Here is a 23,901-nt window from a genome sequence, read left to right as displayed (position 1 = left end):
CCCACCAAATATACTTTTAAACTCCTTTAAGTCAAATGATTGAGTTCCTACTCAGACGCACCCACGGCAGAGGCACTGGTGGGCAAAGGAGGCATGAGCAGCCCCCTAATTTCTCCATTCGTGTCCTTCACTTACTCACTAGTATTTGTGGCTCCTCTAGGGTCAAATGGGGCAGGATGGACCTGTTGAAGGTGGCAAAAACATGAAGGAGCAGAAAATTGCTCATATGGATAAAATGGAAATCTAGATTTGTAAGCTTTCTATGTGACAGATGAGCTGCCATTGGATAATTCCTCCTCACGTGGAATACAGACAGGAGTTCCCTAGCTAATGGGACCCCTGGTCATGCTGGTGAGTTCCACACAATCTCAGTTTCTGCATATGACTCTCTACACCTGACCCTTTTATCCTGAGATTGCCTTGCTTATGGCGCAAAGTCTTCTGTGGCATGATTCCACTAAACAGGTATTTATTTGTTGAGTTAAATCATTATCCAAAACTTGATACCACAAAGGTATGATATGAACTAAGAATACATTCTGAAAGAAAAGATGTTCAGGTTCCTGCTTTTGGACATTTACACTGAATTATTCTCTTTGCTTCTAAATTTCTCCCTCTGGACTCTATGGCTTACTTCCTTACAATTTACAGAAATTTCTCACTCACGGCAGAGTTTTCCTAGGATATATGAAAACTGAATCCTATATTTCATTACGACTTTCCCAAGCTTCTGAAATTGCAAAGCAGCTAGAATCTTCCCGGGACTATGTTATGCCAGAGGTTTACTGGACCTAATTGAAGATTCTTCAACCAATGATCTGAGCACTCATTCTCTTCCGTCTCATGTGTTAGTTTTCAATCTTTTATTGACATCTCCACTGTGACAGTTCTGCACTGGTGGCAGAAAAATGAGAACTCAGTATACATTTGTTAAATGAGTATTATAAACAGAGGTTTCCTGCGACACACTAATTTTGAATATTTTCATGATTGGTTTCGATGAGAAAATAATGGTTTTTTCTTTTAAACTAAATTGTGAAACATGTTTATCATTTTTCACAGATTTTGCATGATATTGTTATATAATAAATCAGATAATTCATGTTAAATCTGTCAAAAGAATAGTGCCAGTAATCCAGTGTAATATTCAGTACATTTTGTTCAAATGCAATGGTACAAATTGGCACTAAAACGCAAAAGAGAGTTTTATCTTAAAATGCTGTGCTTAACAGAGAATCCTTAAAAGAAAAAAGTGAAATAGCAATCACAGAGAGGATCAGAGGGAGGAAGAAAATATTTGCACTATATCCAACAAGGAATTTTAACAAACACACACATGAAATTCATGTAAAAAGAAATGTCAGCTTGATAGCCTGATCGGTTGTCAGGTTGATACCCTAACCAGTTAACAGGGGATGCCCAGTTGCTGGATGAGGGGAGAGTGGGGAATGAAAGAATAACATACAAAGAACAAGGAATAAAGAATAATGAATGAAGTTTATTACTTAGAGAACTGGAAATTGATCTTTATCTCTCTCCTGGCTAAAGACCACCTGATCTTAGCTGTATCCTGGCTGAGACCAAAAGCACTGCATTAGACAGCATTTATGATTTATACAACATAGCAAGGGGGCATGAAGACAGATGTAGGGAGTGGGAGAACTAATGCACTAATGAGCCAGGCTTGGAAAAGGGAGTAACTCCATATGCTTGTGAAGGACATGTCATAGTTAACAAGCCACTGGTATTATTTTACAGGGTAATAGCAAGCCACCTGCATTATCTTATCTAACATTTGATCCTAGAGGATGTTGTACAGTCATTATTCCTCAGCTGGAGTGTTTCCTTGCTATAGAGACATCACAGCTTCATCAATCATTGAGACTTCAATTGTGACCATTGCCATAGGGAAGTCTTCTCTGAACACTAGCTGAAAGGTCAATTAGCAATTCACACTTAATCCTCCCTTGAAGAGACTCATAATCTTAATCAATAGCTGAATTCATAAGCCAAATCAATAATATGTAAAGCCTGCTCAGTGTGGTTTCAAGCTGGTCTCCTGCAAAGAATTTCACAAAAGAGAATATCCAGTACTAAAGGATGTTCAAACTCATTCACCACCAGAGATATTCAAGGTAACACCACAATGAGATAACATTACATATGCACCAGAACAGTTAAAATTTTAAAGGCCAATAATAAAAATTTGAAGTGAATATGGAGCAACTACAATTTTCAACATTAAAAGTAGGAATCTTAATTTGTTGAAATCACTTTGAAAAACTGATAACATGTACAAAAAGCTGAACTATCCTCTCTGACCCAACAATTTTGTGCCTAGATTCACACCCAAAAATATATACATAAGTACATCCAAAAACATTCACAAGAATTTTTATAGCAGACTTCTTTAGCCAATGATTTCATATTGGCCCACTTCATTGGCAGGACTTCATAGCCAATAACTCACAACTACTCACATCCATAGCAGTATAAAAAGTAATTCTTAGCATACTCATAATAGCAACACTACATTGAGACAGATGGACGTCAATCTCTGCAGGCCAAATCCAGCCCACTGATTTTTTATAAATAAAGTTTTATTGGAGTGCATTTCTTCTATTTATTTTGTATATTTATATGGTTACTTTTATACTTGGGGCTGAGTTGAGTAGTTGGAACAAGGATCATAGGACCTACCAAATTCAGAATACTGACTATCTTCCAGCCCTTTAAAGAACTGTCTGCTGAACCCTGTTACAGAAGTAGAGGAAAAGGAATGAACTGCAGCTACATGAAGTCAAATGTATGAATCTCATAAACATAAGTTTGAGCCAGAAGGGCTGCAGGTAGAAGAGTACAAGGTATACAGATCCCTTAATTTAAAGTTCAGATAATTCAAAAAATAATACACTGTAACAGAAATCAAGACAAGGAGCTCATGATGCTGGGGAAAAGGTATGGGAGGAGCTCCTAAGATATTGGCAATGTTTCATCTCTTCTAAACATTGGCCATGTGAATGTTTTCATCTTGTGATTATTAATGGGACTGAACACTATAATATGTGCATTTTCCACAATGCATGTAAAGCTTCAGTAATAAATTTATCGAAAAATACAGAGCACAAAATGTAGAGAGAATAGAGCTTAAACAGTATAAAGTATGGTTTCTCTATTATACCTGCCATTACATTTCCTTAAAGAATTCACTAATTTCTTCAGTAAACCATTTTATATCTCCTCTTGCTTCACAATTTTAATTCTTTCTGCATCCATTCAATATTTTATTGGCAATTTTGCCTTCCATGTGATAGACAAAATAGAGAGAGTCAGAATGGATCAATCTTCCATGTGCAGTTACCACAGATATGCCAATTCTCTGCTGATCATACCTTTCTCAGGCTGTGCTCTCTGCGTGTGCACCAGTCATTGTCCTTCTCACCTGTTGAGGACTTTCCTTCTAGGGTTCACCCTTCTTGTTCATATTCATCAAGTCTCCCACCATTCTTTCCTGGATTATATCCTGGGAGTCAAACAGGCTGCAGCATCTGGAATCCTAAAAGCAATCAATCAATCTATCAATCAATAAAACCTTCTCAGGATCTCACTCCTGTCCAGATTCCTCTGCTTCTCTCCTTTTCTTTCTTTTTTTTTGTTTTGTTTTTTTTTAGTACATATTTGCACTACATAATGCTTACGTTCATTATGGGGAGTTGATACATGTACATAAAACATCTTAATTCATGTTTATCACTTTTTTCTGCAGAAATTTCCTGTTTCCTATTATCTATGTTTTATTTGTTCTTTAATTTGATTATACTTTGGATTTCTCATGTAAGAAAAAACGTCACATTTAAGCTTGTGTGTCTGATTTATTTCACTTAACATTACATTTCACTTAACATTACATTTCACTTAACATTACAGTCTGACAGTGCATTGATTTTCCTACAAATGACTCAAGTTTGTCCTTCCAAATGGGAGTGTAGTACTCTATTGTGTGTATATACCACACTTTCTTTATCCATTCATCTGTTGTTGGACTTCTGCTTCTCTTTACAGGAAAATCCTTCACTGTTTTTTAGAACTCAGTGTTTCCACTTTCCTTGATCATTTTCCTTGGAGGCTACTTCAAAGACTCTGATCCCTACCCTGCAATCTAAAATGCTCAGGCCAAGGTCAGTGCTGACTACCATGCTGCTAAGCACTAATGAGGTCTTAGCTGGGCATGGTGGCACACATCTGCAATCCCAGCACTTAGGAGGTTGAGGCAGGAGGATCGCTGCCAACTGGAAGCCCGTCTGGGCTATATAGTGAGTTCTTGGCCAGCCTGAACTACAGAGTGAGATTCTGTCTCAAAAAACAAAAACAACAAAAAGAGGCCTTTTACTAGGCTTCTCTTCAGCACTTTTGCTGTTTGATCATTTACTAAAACCTGCACTAATGAATACTGATTTTTAAAAAACAACAAATTAGAAAAGTCAAGGTGAGGTTAAGCCATTGAGAGCGGAACAAGAATGACAGTCTTGCTGTTCAAAGTATGGGCCATAGTGCAGCGTCACTCACTATAAACACAGGATCTTGAGTCCTCCCTCACATATGAAATCAGAACCTGCATTTTTATTTATTTTTTTATTTTTTGGTACCGGGGATTGAACTCGGGTCCTTGTGCTTGCACAGCAGGCAGAGAAACTACTGAGCTAAATTCCCAGCCCTAGAACCTGCATTTTTAATGAGATCTCTAGAAGACTCCATTTCTTTTAGTGTTGGTAAAGCACTATGCCAAAGCAACAGCTCTGAACTCTGGTTGTCCATCGGAATAACCTGGAGAGTTCAAACGAACACTGACCTCTGGCTGCATCTCCAGATAGCCTCTCCCAGTTTGTCTATGCTGGGATATTGATAGATTTACACGATGCATAGGTAATGAGAATGGGCAACCAGAGGGGAAAAATCATCCCCTAAATAAACCATTGAACCCCCTACACAAAGAAATGAAGAAAGTCTCCCAAGCATAAACAAACAGCAAGTGTATTACCTGGTCCCTGGTGGGAGACTCTTGTCCTGTAATTAAGGACACAGCCATTGTAGTAAACAGTGTGTTCACCTTTGTGGTGATCAGCCTAATCAGATGTGTATGGGCAACCTGATCCTCAACCTGAGACCTGTCAGCCAGAAGCAAGGAAGTCTGCTTTGCCTCAGCCATAGGGACTCATTGAAAGGCCAAAGACCAATGGGATAATGTGAAAATAAGGTTCTGTCCTATTCTCAGCCTTTCAGGAAGTGAAACAAACTGCTCTTGTTGGGATGGACCTCCCTCCCTCACCCTTACCCCACCATGCTGTGGATTATGCTGCTCTCATTCTGTGACTGTGCTTCACCATGTATCTTCATCATGATTCCAGCCCCAGTCTGATAGCACTTATGGTGCAACAGATACTTTGCAGATTCTTGAATATCCTTCAAAAGAATATGTTTCCACAATACAGTGGACCCTTATCTTATGAACTCAATTCATTCATGAGGGCTGGCTGTAACTCAAGTTGGTTGTAGGTCAAGACTGTTTTTCCCATAAGAAATAAGGAAAATACCCATAATGCATTCTGAACCTTCCAAAGCACCCCTTAACTAACCTATTCATAATAAAAAAGGGTTGTATAATGTGTGTAATTTACCAGAAACACCAATAATTTTTCTAGTGTATTCAACAAAAAGTTATAAAATGTGCCTACTTTATCAGAAACAACAATTTCATACTGTATTAAGTGGACATCTTGGCTTTCAGGAAGGAAGGATGAAATGGAAGGTGGTTATTGTTTGGAGGGAGAATCCCTTTCCATAAGAATATCAGGAAGAAGCCCCGTCCCCAGCAACATGCACACAAATAGTGAGGACCTCAGCGGTGAGGAGCCCGCCTAAGGGCCAAACCTCAGTGAACAGCTAAGGTGCCCCCCATTGTCTTCCTGGCTGTGCCAGTACCTGCTTCGACACTACAGAGGAACAGGGGGTCATAAAGGCCATTGTGCTGAATTCCAGAAGATAGAGCAGAAATGAACAACAGAAAGAGGGGCTCTCTCAGGCTCCTTGATGAAAATTGAAGCCCACTGGAAAAGTGAAGCGAAAATAATAAAGGCACACCAGACCACTGTACTTGGTAAGTTGGAGGGATCATCACCTCCCATCAGAACCTGGACTATCATCAGGGAAAGGGAAGCTGGAATCTGCACTAGAACCTAGCAGAGTTCAACCCTACAGGAGCACAGGGAGCTCAACTTGGGACTTGCAGCCAGAAATCTGACTGAATCATATGTGTGTGCTACTGGCTGGCTGAGACTGATTGACTTATATTTGCATACTGTCACCCATGTTGTCTATTGTGACAGCAGAGAAATACCCTGAAGGAGGCCCTTCATTTTTTTTTTTTAATTTGTTATTTTCAAAATTCTTTTTTGCTCTTATTTTAAATTTTTATTTTATTTTTTCTACTCTTTTCAAATTTTTCTTTTTTCTTCTTTTTTCCATCTTTTCTCTTTTCTCTCTCTCTCATTTTCTCATTCTCTCGCAGTCCCATATTGTTCTTTATCTTCCTTTTTGCTCCTGTTCTTGTACTGATTTAGATTTCTTCTTTATTTTTCTTTTCTTCTCTTTTTCCTTTTCTCAAATGTCATTAGCTTTAAAGGAAAGCACAGTTTCTAGCCTCCCTATTGTTGTTAGGTTGTTCTGTTCTTGTCTTTATTCTTTCATTATGTCTTTTCCTCTTGTCTTTAACAGTTTCTTAGAGTTTCTGTGATCTTCCTCTGTCCTCTGGCCTCACTGCTAACCTTTTCTTTTCCTTCTATCTGTCCTTCCCTCCCCAACTCCTTCTAACTTCCCATCCTGAAGGGAAAAGTTGCTATATCGAAGAGTCTATCCACTATAAACATATTGTTGGGCTGGTCCTTGATTTTGATTTAATTCACACAGTTAAAGGAAATAGATTAATAACTAACACAAATTGTCATTCTCTAAGCTGCACTTGATGCTATGCTGCTGCTGACTGTATCACTTGGGCTACGGTGTTGTGATTGATATAATCAGTTGTCCTTCCTGGTATAATGAAAATGAGATAGCCTCAGAGTCATTAGAGGCTCAAAACCTGAAGACCAGCTATATCTGGAAGACACCCCCGAGAAGCAATCATTTCATAAGGGTTCTAAATACAAGCAACAAAGATACTTACAATAAGCAATTTCAAAGTATCAGCTGAGCAATTAAACTAAGGACAGCACCAAAAACAAAAATGAGAAGACATTTAAGCAAGGCACAAACCCAGACTTCCACCCCAACAAAGGCAAACTCTGGGGGAAACAAGGTGGAAAAGTCTGATAGTCAACCACCTGGACACCCTGAACTAATAGCAGAGGAAGTAACAAAACAGATGAATGAGGCTCTAGAAAAATTTAAAACAGAAATAATTTTCCAGATAACTACAGAGATGGTGAGGAGAGTGCAAAACATGATTAGAGACTCTAGAACAGAAACAGATAAAAAAAAATAGAAGAGCTCAGAACCAGGCAGGAAGCCATGAATGCCCAGGATAGGAAAGAAATGGAAACCACGATTGCCTGACACAGGAAAGGAATGGAATCCATGAAACAAATTCAAACAAATATCCAGGAGATTAAAAACTCCATTGAAAGTATTCATACCAGATTGAGTGAATGTGAAGATAGATTATCAGATATAGAAGACAGGATTGCAGTTAGTGACCATGAAAACAGAGATTTCTTAAAAAATAGTACGGGACTACAAGAAAGCAATCCAGCAGCTGCTAGATGATGCAAAGAAGAATAACATAAGACTAATAGAAGTCCACCAAAAAGCAGGAGAAAAATACAAATGACATAAAAAATCTGTTCACAGAATAGAACACTTCCCAGACAGAGGTAGATAATTGGACATACAGATAAATGAGACATATAGAACTCCAACTAGCCACAATCAAAAAAGATCTACACCTAGACATAGAATTTCAGTCAAGATCCCAGAAACCCAACAAAAGAACAAAACACTACAAGCAGTTAGAGAAAAGAAACAAATCACCTACAAAGGAAAGCCCATCAGAATCACAGCAGACTATGCAACACAAACCTTCAAGTCAAGGAAAGCCTGGAATGAAGTATTTCAAGCCTTTAAAGAAAATAACTTCCAACCTAGACTGTTGTGTCCTGCAAAATTATCTTTCAAAATTGATGGGGAAATTAGATACTTCCATGACAAAGAACATGTGAGAAATTTCATGAACACCAAACCAGCACTCCAAACAATTCTAAACAATATCCTAGAAAAAGACAATGAAGGTCACAACTCCAGGAGGCCCAACAGAGCAAAGCCACCAGGGAAGGCAAAAAACTAAAGAGAAAAGGGGAAAAATAAAAAATAAAAGAGCCAGCAACAATAAAACATGACAAGGATGACTCAATATCTATCAATTATAACTATCAATGTTATTGGCCTTAATTCACCAATCAAAAGAAATAGATTGGCAGAATGGATTAAGAAGCAAAATCCAACAATATGCTGTATACAAGAAACACACCTACCTCAAAAATAAGTTCATACACTGAAAGTAAAAGGATGGAAAACAGTTCTCCACATGAGAGGAACCCAGAAAAAAGCAGGGGTAGCAATCCTGTTTTCAAAGTAGATTTCAAACTAAAACTAATTAAGAGAGACAAGATGGTCATTGCACCTTTGTGAAGGGAACAATCCAAGAGGAAGAATGACAATCATAAATATATATGCACCAAATACAAATGACCCCAAATATACATAATAAATATCAATGGACATGAAAAAACAAATAAGCACTAATACAATTGTACTGGAGGACCTCAATATCCCACTATCACAAATAGACAGATCATCAAGACAAAATGTCAATAACAAAATTCTAGAACTGAAACAAGCTATTGAACAAATTGACTTAATAGATGTGTACAGAGTGTTCCACCCCACAAAATCAGAATATACATACTTTTTGTCTGCACACTGGTCATTCTCTGAAATAGACCACATGCTACCTCATAGAACATGTTTAAGGAAATGTAAAAGAATTGAAGGTACCCCCTGTATATTATCAGACCATAGTGCAAAAAAATTGGAGAGCAATAACTGAAGAAATTGCGGAAACACTACAAACACATGGAAATTGAATAACACTCTCCTGAACACCAATGGGTCACAGAGGAAATTAAAGAAGAAATTAAACAATTTCTGCAAGTAAATGATATGCCAGTACAATATACAGTAATCTATGGGACACAATGAAAGTAGTTCTCTGAGGGAAATATATAGCAGTGAATGCCCATATTTGGAAAACAAAGAGACCTCAAATAATCAACCTAATGCTGAAACTCAAGCGCCTAGAAAAAGAAGAGCATGACAAACCCAAAGCTTGTACAAGAGAGGAAATTATAAAGATCAGAGCAGAAATCAATGCAATGGAGACTAAGGCAATGATACAAAAACATCAATGAATCAAAGAGTTGGTTTTTTGAAAGAATAAATAAATTCAATAAGCCTTTAACCAACCTTATCAAAAAAAGGAAAGAAAAGGCTCAAATCCATGCAATTAAGAATAAAAAAGGTAGCACAGAAGAGGAGGCTGCTGGGCCAATGTACCACAACTTCCAGTGCAGAGGACAAGGCTTCTGGGCTGATGTATCACCAATCCCAGCACAGATGAGGCTTCCAGGTCAATGTGCCACTGCTCCCAGCACAGAGGAGAAGGCTATGGGCCAGTGAACCATGACTCTCAGTGCAGAAGAGGAGGCTTCTGGGTCAAAGTGCCACAGCTCCCAGCACAGAGGAGGAGGTTTCTAGGCCGACATACCACTGTTCCCAGCTCAGAGGAGGAGGCTTCTGGGTCAATGTGCCACTGCTCCCAGTGCACAGGAGGTGAGTCATGCAGGCACCAGCAGGACTCTCCCCACCCACTAAATGACAAGACATGTAAACAAGCCTCAAAACCAGACTTCCAGATCACCTACAGCAACCCAAAAGGGAAATAAGAGAGAACACTCTGATACTCAACCACTTGGACTCCCTGAACTGGCAACAAAAGAGGATCTGGAAAAAATGAAATCAGAAGCAGTTTCTCAGATAACAAAAGAGATTGTGCCCATAGTGCAAGATATGATTAATAAATCTAGAGAGGAGCTAAGGAACATGATGAAATCCCAAAATAGGAAACAAATGGAATCCACAAAACAGATGCAAACAGATTTCCAGATTAAAAACGACATTGAAATTCTACAGAGCACAATGTGCCAATGTGAAGACAGAATTTCAGATATAGAAGATAAGATTGCCATTAGTGACCAGGAAAAGAAATATTGCCTTAAAAATGTAAGGGATCATGAGAAATCAATCCAACAGCTGCTAGATGATGCAAAGAAAATAACGTAAGACTGATCAGGGTCAATGCAGAAACAGGAGAAAGTACAGACAACATAAAACAACTGTTCACAGAAGTGAAGGCAGAAAATTCCCCAAGCAGGGGAAAAGAAGTTGAAATACAGATAAGTGAGGCATATAGGACTGGCACTAGCCTTGACCAAAAAAACTCTACACATAGGCATATAATTGTTAAGGTTCCAGAAACCCAGCCGGGGATTTAGCTCAGTGGTTTTGCCACCTGCTGCGCAAGCGCAAGGACCCAAGTTCGATCCCCAGTACCAAAAAAAAAAAAATTCCAGAAACCCAACAGAAGAACAAAGTCCTACAAGCAGTTAGAGAAAAGAAACAAATCACATACAAAGGAAAGCCCATCAGAATCACAGCAGACTACTCAATGCTTACCCTCAAAGCAAGAAGAGCTTGGAGTGATGTATTCCGGCCCTAAAGGAAAACAGCCTCCAACCCAATTGAGGTTCCCTGCAAAACTATCTTTCAAAATTCATGGAGAGATAAGATATTTTCTTAACAAAGAGCATCTTAGGAACTTCATGAATACCAAACCAGCACTCCAAAAGTTTTAGACAATATCCTAGGAACAGACAATGAGGATCACAATGACAGGAAGCACAGCAAAATAAACCCACTCTGAATGACAAGAAATTAAATGCAAAGGGGGATAATCCAACAAAAAAAGAACATCATGACAATGATAAGTCAATATGTATCAGTTATAACCAACAATACTAATGTTCTTAATTCACCAATCAAAAGAAATACACTTGCAGAATGGGTCAAGAAGAAAGATCCAACAATATTATCTATACAAGAAACACACTTAATTCAAAAAGAAATGCATAGACTGAAATGTAAATGGTGGAAAACAAAACTCCATGTGACAGGTCCCCCAAAAGAGCAGGAGTAGCTATCCTCTTTGCAGAGCAAACCAACACTGATTAAGAGAGACAAAGGACACTATATCCTTGTAAAGGGAACACTCCAAGAGGAAGAGATGACAATCATAAATATCTATGCACCAAACACCAGTGCACCCAACTATATAAAACAAATACTAAGAGACATGAGAAATCATATAAGCACTAATACAATACAGTAGGGGACCTCAATATCAAACTGTCACAAATAGATTGATCAACTAGACAAAAACCAAGCAATGAAATACTAGAACTCAATCAAACTCTTGAACAAATGAACTTAACAGGTATTTACAGTGTTCTACCCCACAAAATCAGAATACACATTCTTTTCAGCTGCACGTGGATCATTCTCCAAAATAGACCACATACTCGCTCATAGAACATGTTGAAGTAAATGCAAAGGAATGGAAGTTATCCCCTGTGTATTGTCAGACCATAGTGTGATGAAATTGGAGATCAACAGCAAAAGAAACCTCAAGAATTTCATAAAAACATGGAAATTGAATGACACACTTCTGAATAACCAATAGGTCACAGAGGAAATTAAAGAAGAAATTAGTTCCCTCAATTAATGGACAATGACAATACAACATATCTATGGGACATAATGAAAGCAGTCTTATGAGGTAAATTCATAGCAATGAATACTCATATTAGGAAAACAGAGTGAGCCCAATTAAACAACTTGATGATGAACTTCAAGCTTCTAGAAAAAGAAGAGCAGGACAAACCAAACCTCATAGATGGGAGGAAATAATGAAGATCAGAGCAGAAATAAAAGAAATGGAGCCAAAGAGAATGATACAAAAAATCAATGAAGCAATGAGTTGGTTCTTCAAAAGAATAAACAAAATGGACAAAACCTTAGCCAACCTTATCAGAAAAAGGAAAGAAAAGACCCAAATCCATGCAATTATGAATGAAAAGTATGAAATTACAATGGACCCAGCAGAAATCCAGAGGAACACCAACATGTATTTTAAGAACCTATATACTAATAAGTGGAAAACACAGAAGAAATGGACAGATTCCTAGATATATATGAACTACCAAAGTTGAATGAAGGAGAGCTAAAAATTCTAAACAACCCCATATCAATCAATGAAATTTAAAACATACTTAAAAACTTACTAAGAAAAGCCAGGTCCTAATGGATTCACTGCTGATTTATATAAGACATTTAGAGAGGAACTAGTGCCACTACTGTTTAAACTCTTCAATGAAAGCAAGCATCCACTTAATACCAAAAGCAGAGAAAAGACCCAACCAAAAAAGAGAACTATAGGCCAATCTGACTAATGAATATAGATGCAAAAATCCTTAATAAGATACTGGCAAATAGAATGCAGAAGATCATCAAGAAGATCATACACCCCGACCAAGTGGGATTCATCACAGAGAAGCAGGGATCGTTTAACATATGCAAATCAATCAGTGTAATACACTATATCAATAGAGCCAAGGATGAAAACCATATGATCATCTCCATAGATCAAGAAGAAGCATTTGACAAAATCCAACATACATTTAGGATAAAAGCCCTACAAATATTGAAATAGATGGTTTCTACCTCAATCTGATAAAAGCTATCAATGAAAAACCAACAGCCAAAATCATACTAAATGGTCAGAAACTGAAATCCTTCATACCAAAATCAGGAACAAGACAAGGATGTTCACTATCACCATGCCTGTTCAATATAGTTTGGGAAATATTAGCCATGGCAATTTGACAAGAGAAAGAAATAAAAGGAATAAATATAGGAAATGAAGTCAAATTGTCATTATTTGCAGATGTCATGATACTTTATACAGAAGACCCCAAGAATTCCACCAAAAGTCTTCTATGTTTAAAAACCAAATTCAGTAAAGTAGCTGGATACAAGGTCCTCACACAAAAATCAATAGCTTTCAACAAGAATAACAGACTCACTGAGAGAGAAATAGGGCAAATAATTCCTTTCAAAATAGCGTCTCAAAAATGAAATACCTAGGAATCAACCTAACAAAAGAAATCAGAGACCTCCTCTCTGAAAAATATAACACTCTGAAAAGAGAGATTGAAGACAATATCAGAAAATGGATAGACATCTCCTGCTCCTGTGTAGGAAGAATCAACATAGTAAAAATGGCTATACTTCCAAAACTGCTATATAGATTCAATCCAATCCCAGTTGAAATCCCAGAAGCATACTTCATGGACCTTGAGAAAACAATCCAAAAATTCATCTGGAACAAGAGATCCAGAATACCAAAAGCAATTGTAAGTAACAGAGACATGGCAGGGGATATTACAACCCCCAACTTGAAACTATACTACAAAGCTATTGTGTTAAAAACAGCCTGGTACTGGCAAAGAAACAGACCTGGGGACCAGTGGAACAGATTAAAAGATTCAGAAACAACCCCAGACACACTCAGCCACCTCATCTTCACCAAACATGCCAAACACCCTCACTGGAGGAAAGATAGCCTCTTTAATAAATGATGCTGGAAAAATTGGGTTTCAACTTTCCAAAGATTAAAACTAGACCTACATCTTTCACCATTCACTAAACTAAAATTGAAATGGATTAAAGATCTAAATACTAAAACAGAAACGGTGAACCAGAGAGAATACAGAGGGTCATCAAGAAGATCATACACCCTGACCAAGTTGGATTTATCCCAGGGATACAAGGATGGTTCAACATACGGAAATTAATAAATGTAATACATTATATTAACAGAGATAAGGACAAAAACCATATGATCATCTCAATAGATGCAGAAAAAGCATTGGACAAAATCCAACACCCATTCATGATAAAAACCATACAGAATATTGGAATAGAAGGTCTTTATCACAACCTGATTAAGGCTATCTATAAAAAACCAACAACCAACATCATACTAAATGGTCAAAAACTGAAAACTTTCATGCTAAAATCGGGAACAAAACAAGGATGCCCACTATCATGACTCATGTTCAGTTTAGTTCTGGAAACATTAGCCACAGCAATTAGAAAAGAGAAAGAAATAAAAGGAATAAAGATAGGAAAGGAAGAACTTAAACTGTCATTATTCACTGATGATATGATACTTTACATAGAAGACCCAAAAAACTCCGCCAAAAGACTTCTAGACTTAATTGACAGATTCAGTAGAGTAGCTGGATACAAGGTCAACACTCAAAAAACCCTTCTTGTACACAAGTAACAGATTCAGTGAGAGAGAAATAAGGGAAACAATTCCTTTTACAATAGCATCCAAAAAAATGAAATGTCTAAGAATCAATCTAACAAAGAAAGCAAAAGACCTCTACACTGAAAACTACAGCACTCTGAAAAAAGAGATTGAGGAGGATGTAAGAAAATGGAAAGACATCTCTTGTTCCCAGGTAGGAAGAACCAATACAGTGAAAATGATCATACTTCCAAAAGTGCTATATAGATTTAATGCAATGCTGATTAAAATTCCAATAATATATCTCACAGAACTAGAGAGAACAATTCAAAACTTCATTGGGAACCAGAAGAGACCTAGAATAGCAAAAGCAATTCTAGGTAACAGAGACATGGCAGGGGGTATCACAATCCCCAACTTGAAACTACAGTACAAAGCTACTGTGATAAAAACAGCATGGTACTGGCAATGAAATAGACTTGAGGATTAATGGACTAGATTAAAAAATACTGAAACAACTCCAGACATACTCAGCCACCTCATCTTTGAAAAAGAAGCCAACCACCATCATTGGAGGAAAGATAGCCTATTTAATGATGTTGGAAAAACTGGATTTCAACCTGCCAAGATTAAAACTAGACCCATATCTATCATCATGCACTAAACTAAGATCGAAGTGGATTACACTAAACTTGCTGGAAGATAAATTAGGTAGAACTCTTGAAGATATTGGCATAGGAAAAGACTTTATGAAAAAAACCTCAGTAGCATGGAAACTAGCACAATCAACAACTGAGATCTCATCATTAAAAAGCTTCTTCACTGCACGAGAAACCATCAACAGAGCTAAGATACAACCTACAATGTGGGAAAAAAATTTTACCAGCTGTTCCTCAGACAAAGATCTATTATATAGAATATATAAAGAACTTTAAAAAATCATACTTCCCAAATATAAAGACCCAATTCAAAAATGGGCATCTGAAATGAACAGAAATTTCTCAAAGAAGTAAAAGCAGCAAATAAACATATGAAAAAATATCACATCACTGGTCATTCAAGAGATGCAGATGAAAACAACACTGAGATTCCACCTCACCCCAGAAAAAATGTCTACTATCAAGAAATCAACCAATAACAAATGTTGGTGGGGGGTTCAGGAGAAAGGAACCCTTCTCCATTGTTGGTGGGAGTGCAGACTGGTGCAACCACTTTGGAAATCAATATGAAGACACCTCAAAGAACTAGGGCTAGAGGTCCTATTTTCCCAGCTATTCCCCTGCTGGGTATCTTCCCAAAAGAATTAAAAGAATCATACCACAGTCATATATGTGCACCCATGTTTATAGTGGCACAGTTTGTAACAGCTAAATTTTGGAAACAGTCCAAGTGCTCATCAACTGGAAATTGGATAAAGAAAATGTGGGGTTTTTTTTTATAAAGTGGAGTACTACTCAGCCATAAAGAATGAGAAACTAGAGACATTTTTAGCTAAATGGATGTATATTGAGGCCATACTCTTAAGTGAAATAAATACGACACCCATATGTAAATACCAAATAGTTCTTTTTTGCTGTTAGAACCTGAAAGTGTAAATAAGGATTTAAATGTTTTTAATGAATAACTGATAATTTTAAATAGGAAGGAAAGGTCCAAAGGGTAGGGAAAATGGGAGAGAAAGGAGAAAGTGAAGAGGGGAAAAGAAAAATTATAAGAAATGGAAAAAATGGGAAGAAAGACTTTGTAAATAGGGATAGGTGGAGGGGATGAAGGGAGGACAGGGAATGGGGAAAAAATAAGACCCCAGATACATCATGTACAGGTACAAGTACCCAATGATAAATGTAAATGTATTGTATACCTAAAATGTACCAATAAAAGAATTTAAGGAGAAAAAAACATCAGGAATCTGGTTCTTCTGTGTCCTTTCTCTCCTTGGGAGAATCTGTAGCCCACTAGGACCTGCTTCTGGTTCAGTAGGTCTCAATGTTTTCAGAATTAAGAACTGGTCTGAGGTTCTCTTTTTCTGTCTTATCTTTAACACTATTCTATAGTGTGAATTAAACAAGTGAATGCAATGACTGACTTTTTCTCTTTCTCTGTAGGTCTTCTCTACAAATGTTTGTAGCTCTGTCCATTTTTTTCAGGCTTTCCTTTATTTTGGAAGAAGAACTTTGTTGCACTGATTGTTGTTACTCCTCCCTATCCTCTTTAGAAAGTTCCTCAGCTGCCATTTTCTGTTGCTCAGCCAGGAGTTGCTGAAGCTCCTCTTTAGAAAATTCCTCTGAGCATTCCTCCACCAGTATCTCAACATTACCACTGTCTATCTGCAAGCCTATGGACTCTGCTATGACAATGTCATCAACCACAGGGTCATTTGAAGGCTCAGACTCCTCTACATAGCCTTCAAAGTCTCTCTCCTGTATAATTTTAGGCCACATTTTCTTCCAGGAAGATCTCAGTGTACCTATAGAGACATTGGCCCCAGATTTCTCAAATAACCCCAAAGGGAACGGATGTTGTAATGTTTCTTCCAGAACTCTTTAAGGGTTAACTCTGTATCTGAGACATTCTGGAAGCACTTCAGGAACAGTTCTTTGGTGTATAGCTTCGTAAAGTTAGCTATAACCTGCAAGTCCATAGACTACAAAAGAGGTGTTGTATTAGGTGGCAGGAACTCTACTGAGAGCCATGGGAATTCTTCAGGCAGCTCTCCTTCCAAATCTCATGGGTGAGCCAGAGCATTTTTCATGATGAGGAGAGCTTCGAGTGGTTAACCTTTGTCCTTTAGGTATTTCTTAACAGTAGGACAGAAAGCCTCCCTAATCCACACAAGAAAAATACGTTTGTTACCCAGGATTTTGCATTAGATCTCACATGACCCCTAGCCTATACTTCATGACTTTATGTTTTCTGAACACTCTAGGGGCCTCATAGTGATAAGTCAAGAGAGGCTTTATCTTGACATCACCACTTGGATTGACGTATAGCAATAAGGTTAGCCTATCCTTCATAGGCTTGTGGTCTGGGATTTTCTTCTCTTCCTGGGTAAGTTAGGTTCTCCAGGGCATTTTCTTCCAGAAAAGGCCAGTTTCATCACAGTTGAAAACTTTATGAGAGCAAAAGCCATTTCTCTGTGTCATCACTTCAAAGTGGTGTATGCAATTTTTAGCAGCTCTTTTATCAGCACTGGCTGCTTCACCATGCCTAGTTACAGTAATAATCCCAGTTCTTGCTTTAAAATTATGAGAGCACCCCTTAATGGCATGAAATGTTTCATCATTCATTAATGGATTATCCTTTAAGAGCTCTGCATTTATGGCCCTAGCTTTTTCACAAATTATAACCTGCCATCTGGCTTTTGATTATCAACACTGATAATAGCCTTTCTACCTCATCTAACACTGTGGATCATGACTTACTAATCTGAGAAACACCTTTAGAAAAATAGCTTCCTTATACAAATCTTTTCTTTGTAAGATTGTGGAGATGGTGGATTTTAACATGCTGTATGTATTAGCTAGATCAGTCACCTGAATGTCACTCTCATATTTCTCCACAATTTTCTTCTTCTTTTCAATTGTGATTGCTTTGTTTTTTACCTTCCTTTCCTTCCTTAGCTTCTTTTCTAGCTTTTAGGGGGCCATTTTGATAGCAGCAATCATAGTGATTTATTGGAGGTCAGTCATTTCTCTGTTTGCCTAGAAAGGGGGATGGTGAGTGCTAAAGAAAAAAAGGCAATAGAGACTTTCATAGTTTCAAAGTATATGGGGGCCAGGAGGTCAGTGCCTCCGAGCGGGCAAAGACAAAGACATTGTGATCTTGCCACTATTGATTAGGTTCATAGGGAGTATCACATGACTCAGAGGGCAGCAATAATCCTAAATTGATGAGGATCTTATAATCAGAGAGAGTATTAGATGACTCAGAGCATGGCCATAATCCTATAATGATGAGGACTTTATGCGGATGAGGAACTTAGGTTGATGAGGAGCTTATGTTAGGATGATGAGATGAGCAAAATGTTCTTACAACAGTAGGTGGGAAGAATTAAGCTAATAAGGAATTTTCCCCTTCCCAGGTGAAACCTTTCTCTTTTTGTATTACTACTTGGTTCTTAAAGAACCAGGATGTCTTCAGCTGATGTAATCTTGCCCTTAAGCATCAAAACACCAGGAGACCATTGAGGCCTCAGACAGCCCTAATTAATTTAATTGTGAAATGATTTTTCCCCAAAATTATGTAGAATGGCTCCCAACAGTGGTTATATAAAGCAGACCAAAATCATGTCCACAAACACGCACATCTGGGCTTGGACTGATGCTTACATATGCCTATATACACTTTTCTGGCATAATGAGTCTTTGTTCACAACTGCATGAGTGGCTGGCATTCAGGTTATAACTCAAGACTTTGGTCATAAGTTAAAACTAAAATTCTAGTCATAAACCAAGTTGATTGTAAGTGAGGCTAGTCATAATTTGAGGGTCCACCATACAATGTTTCTGCAAATATCCAAGAACCAAGCCAGAAATTATCTTTTAACTAGGCTTTAAGGAAAAGAAGCCTTGGGAAGCTTTTGAGACAGAAACTTCATGAATACTAATCCACATGCTACTTGCAAATATTTCCTGATAAACCTCCAATATTGGTGAGAAAAGAAGGCAAGTCTTCTCCCTCATTCCCGCATCATGCTCCTGCTTGCTGAGTGACCAATCTGCCACTTATTTTCAGACTCCTTGAAGGCCTCTTGCAGGCCCCTCTGACTTGTAAGTAATGTATTTCTTCTGATTTATGCATCTTCTTTTTACTTTCTCTTATATCTCCACTGAAAGACACACCCAAGTGAGGAGTTTCTTAGAAAGTGCCTATCCTGGTTTATGGCTGCTCTCAAAATGGAGAAGTGAAGAACAAATCAGAAGAAAATGTCGATAGAAATCACAGCACTGCCCTCCCCCCAGTGCTGCACTTCTGTGTAGTCTCTATCATATTAGAGACTGTGAAGAATCAGAAGACTGCCTTGATCCATTTCGGAAAACATCTGCCTGGCTTATTGACCAGATAGGACATTAAAGAAGGAATTGGTGGGATAAAAATTTCCTTCCTCAACCATTTTCTTTATCAGAACAATGATTCAGGCATCTGACCAAAGAATCTGCCTTATTTCAATTTCCTTAAGCTAGCATCTCCTTGATCCTTTTAACTTTTCCCCAAATTTCTACCTGACTTCCTGCCTTGTAATTCTTAGTGTTTACACCAGAGAAAAGCACAGAAAACTCCATGACTGACCCTTGAAACAAGGCAAAGAGCTAATGAAGTTTATCTCCCCATGGAAAGGCAAAGGTAAAATTCCTTGTTCACATATCATAGCCACCTTAATTAAGTGTCTGTTAAAAGTGACTTCATCACCTACTAATCTCCCTAGTCATATTTTCCATTTCTAATTTCTGGGCCTGGTGCCCTTCAATGTGACAAGTCTAAATCCTTCCTATTTCACCTTCAAACATCACCCCATCTCTTGTTAAGTGAAGCTGCATGTTAAACACCAATATGTACTAACTCTAAGAGGTTTTTTCTACAGGTACCAAGTTATTGTACTCAGTCACTACAAAAAGCTAGGATGCCCTGCCGAGAAATGGGGTTGCCAAGCACTTTTCAAACCATGGAGTTGATGGAGAGGATACTTTTAGCTCTTAGTTTAAGAATTTAGGTTCTAAATCATAATCCTTATAGTTGGACTTTAGTTCCTCCAGGCTAGGATAAGGGCAACACATTTTCCATGGTTTTTCAATAGGAGGAATTAGATCAGTGCAGATAGAAGCACTGGTAATGTCCACTGCCTCCTCTGTGACCTCCCATTTTCTTCAAATATCACCCAAACTCTTCCTTCCAGCTAAGTTAGGAATTGTTTTCTTTCAACTTTTCATTTATTCACTTCATAATCTTGACCCTTAGAAGATAGCATTTTTTTCTTTTGTCAATAAGTTAGATATTGGTAACTAAGCCAACAGAGGCTCATTGCCTCCTGAATATTACTGTAGTTTCCTCAAAGATTTCAAAAAAGATCTTAAGATTAAATTGTATCCCTCTTAGCTCAAACAGCTTGTTTTGAGTCTGTTGCACATGAAAGTGTAGACACAAATGCAAAATAAGACTCATATTTCTCCTGGTAAAAATAAAAGACTTCTTCCTATTCCTCTGGTTTCATAGAGAAATTACTTTAAAATTTTTTAACTGTAAGTTATTTCTCTACTTGTTTGAAATGTATCTTACTCAGTTTGGGCTGCTATAACAAAGTACCATGGATTGCGTGGGCTTATAAACAACAGAAACTTATTTTTCCAAGTGATAAAGATCAGAGTACCCACATGTTTATGTTCTGGGCAGAGCCCTCTTCTGGGTGGTAAACTCCTCTTTTTTCTTTGTGTCTTAACATAGCAGAAAGAGGCCAAAGAGTTTTGTAGGGCATTAATCTCATGAGAGGTCCACCCTTGTGACTTAATTACTTTCCAAATTTCCCACCTCCTGATATCATCACCTTGAGGGTTTGACTTGAATTTCTGAATTTTGGTGGAACCAAACATTTATGTGCAAACCTTTTAAAGGCTAAATAAACCTTTCCCCAGCTTTTCAATCTAGGTAACTCCTGAAAGCCATCTCTTTGAAATGCAATCGTCAAGTGAAATAACACCTTATGTCCCAGTTTCTGTGGGAGCGAAAGAACCTAAATTCTGCAGGCACCTCTCTTACCAACTACCTCCTATCATAAAGATGGGAGAAGCTTTCCTTTGGAGGAAGGCAGTTGATTTACACAGCTGGTAATCCCCTTTACCTAATGAATTTAGGATGAATTATGTGAGACAAATGACATTGCCAAGCCCTGTTACTTGACAAATAGTTATCTTGAGGTCATGTATGCAATGGGTTGTACTTGTTGTATCTGCTTGGTTATAGGAAAGGATGAGTGAGATTTCTTTCTGTCTTTGCAAACTCTCTAGTGAATTACCTGTGATGAGTGTTACATTTTGTCTTACTGCTTATTCAATGATAAAACTGTTTTTCTCTTCTATCATTTGGAGACATTTTCTCAGGCAACAAGAGATATTGATTTTTTAATGTTTTCCACAATTCTGGTAATAAGAATGAGATGAATCTGGCAGTTTCTTAATTAAGGGGATCAGTTGAACATCTTGTGGCCACACAATATTTGAGTCAGAGGTACAGAATTATAACAAGTTTCCTTCCTCAATTCTCTCCTCTTTTGGAGTTAGAAAAATCATCTTCTCCAGATTGAAGATCTTTCTGTTGAATAACCCTTTATCATATGGACTTGAAAATCCCACCAGGATCACTATGTACTGGAAAACATGGAGAGCTGAAAATACTGCCTGTCGGTCTTTCTCAGTAGAGCTAAAATCTTTCTGTCATGGTTGGAAGAGAGATATAAAAGCCTAGCCCTGTACTTACCCGAGAGTGTTTATTTTGAATAGGATAAACTGATGTAGGTGCTGGGATTTTAGGTCTCCTCCCAATCAAGTGAATTAGTTATAAATGTAATAAATATCAGTGTAAGAAAATTTTTCAAAGGATTTAGATAGCCAGAAAAAAAGGATTAAAAAATGGAGAAAAAGCATGAATTCCTTCCCTTTTACAGCATCTCTCCTTCTGTCTTTACTGACCCTACTCCCCACATCTTTTGCTACCTCCATGCCTCAACACAACTCCAGAATGAGGGAGGTGATGCTCTTCTAAAACAGTGGCTCCTTGCTGTATGTTTCATTGCTAATTGGGAGGAGGGCACAACTTCCTTAATTTATTACATCACCTGCTCCACTTGAGGACACAGGGTTGTCTGTCTCCTGGCCTTGCCCTGAGACCATTTTATGTTTTGACCTCTAGGCATCCCTTCTTATCCATAGACCATACACTGATAAAATATAATATTAAGGGTACCTGTCCAGGAAATAGGGACTTTGATAGAAGACTGTGCCTCTGCAGGAGGCAACAGGAGGAACAGTAACTGCACCCATCACTTGGAAAGCAAAGTGTTCAGCAGATGAATGTCTCCTTGGGAAGAGAAACCAAAGTCCAGTTAGATACCATTTTGCCTAAGTAGAAGAATACCAGCACTTTATTTTTGAATCATCACCAAATTGGAGGCTTGTCAGAATTTTAAGGAATATACATGTCTTTCTTACCATCTCATGGCACTCATTTGAAGATTTCTTTTCAGTAGCATATAGTGGCACATGCCTTTAATCCCTGAACTCTCAGATGCTGAGGCAGGAGGATCTCAAGTTTGAGCCCAGCCTGGCAAATTAGTGATGTAGCAAAAACCATGTTCCAAATTAAAAAAAAAGAAAAACAAAAACTAAGGATGTACTTCAATTCAATCACTCTGGGTTTAATCTTTAGTACCTCCCCTCAAAAAGACCTCTTTTCCCTGCACTCTAGAAGTTTGCAGAAGTACTCTGCAGCCTGCTTTTAGTTTATAGCCACACACAGGGATGTACACTGTCTACAGCACAGAATCATACAAAAAGTAAATTTTGCTGCTTTGACGGAATAAGCATGTTGTATGGGGAAATCACTACATCTGGGGTATGGGGTTCTAGGGAAGATGACTAGATTCCCCATCCCACCACTGTGGGAGATCTAAGATATCAGAGACCCAGCAAGAGTGATTCCTAACAGCCATACTTAGATCCTTTCCACATTGGTTGACCCAGAAGAAGAAGCAGTATTGTGCACAGACAGAAAAGGCTCTGCTGAATTCCATCATTGCTGTGCTTAGCCTTCTCCAATGTACTGACTGGATTCAAGGACAGGTCAATGCTGTTCTGCAGCCCTAATCACCTTTGTCTTGGCTTTCTTGCCTAGAATACTAACTTATGTTAGGTCAAAGATGACAGGCAGCAAGGCCAGACTTACTTAAATCTTAAAAGCAGCTATTTTGTGAGACAATTTGCAGAAAAATAAAGAATAAAATAAATTAGAAACTGCTATATTAGCAATCTAAATAAAACTACTTAATAAAAAGAAATAAGCATAATTCTGGACAACCTATAAATGGGAAAGCAGGAAACTATGTCATTATTGCAAGGTGCTGTTGCATTGAGGGAGAAATTATAAAAAGAAACCCTGTAATATGCATAAATTTCAAAGACAAAAGAATCAGGAGAACATAGGAGACAAAACTTTCACTTAGAAAATAATTGCAAGCCTTGTGGATGGGAGGGACCAATGCCACCATGTACTGGACAGACCTATGCATTTGCCCCTGACCAACTCTGCACCCATGGATTCCATCCCCTGGCCATGGCCACCCATCAACTCCAAGCTGGCTCTGCATTTTGTTTCTT

The 23,901-nt window shown here is 38.0% G+C and overlaps 1 long non-coding RNA gene across 6 annotated transcripts in view; it reads right to left on the bottom strand.

Moving 5' to 3' along the window:
* Positions 1–23,901, bottom strand: part of LOC101725543 (uncharacterized) — a 168,819-nt gene that overhangs the window by 130,529 nt on the left and 14,389 nt on the right. For all 6 annotated transcript variants that reach the window (XR_015441748.1, XR_015441760.1, XR_015441756.1 and 3 more), the window contains exons 2-3: positions 22,493–22,606; positions 3,393–3,556 (exon numbers count right to left, since the gene is read on the bottom strand). This is a non-coding gene — a long non-coding RNA (uncharacterized LOC101725543). The remainder of the gene's footprint in view (positions 1–3,392; positions 3,557–22,492; positions 22,607–23,901) is intronic.

Source organism: Heterocephalus glaber, unplaced genomic scaffold (assembly GCF_053883595.1).
Source record: "Heterocephalus glaber isolate CG9 unplaced genomic scaffold, H.glaber_assembly_v1.0 deba00000281, whole genome shotgun sequence".
Classification (NCBI taxonomy): Eukaryota; Metazoa; Chordata; class Mammalia; order Rodentia; family Bathyergidae; genus Heterocephalus; species Heterocephalus glaber.
Note: the sequence above shows the minus strand (reverse complement) of the source record. Positions and strands in the feature narration are given on the sequence as shown.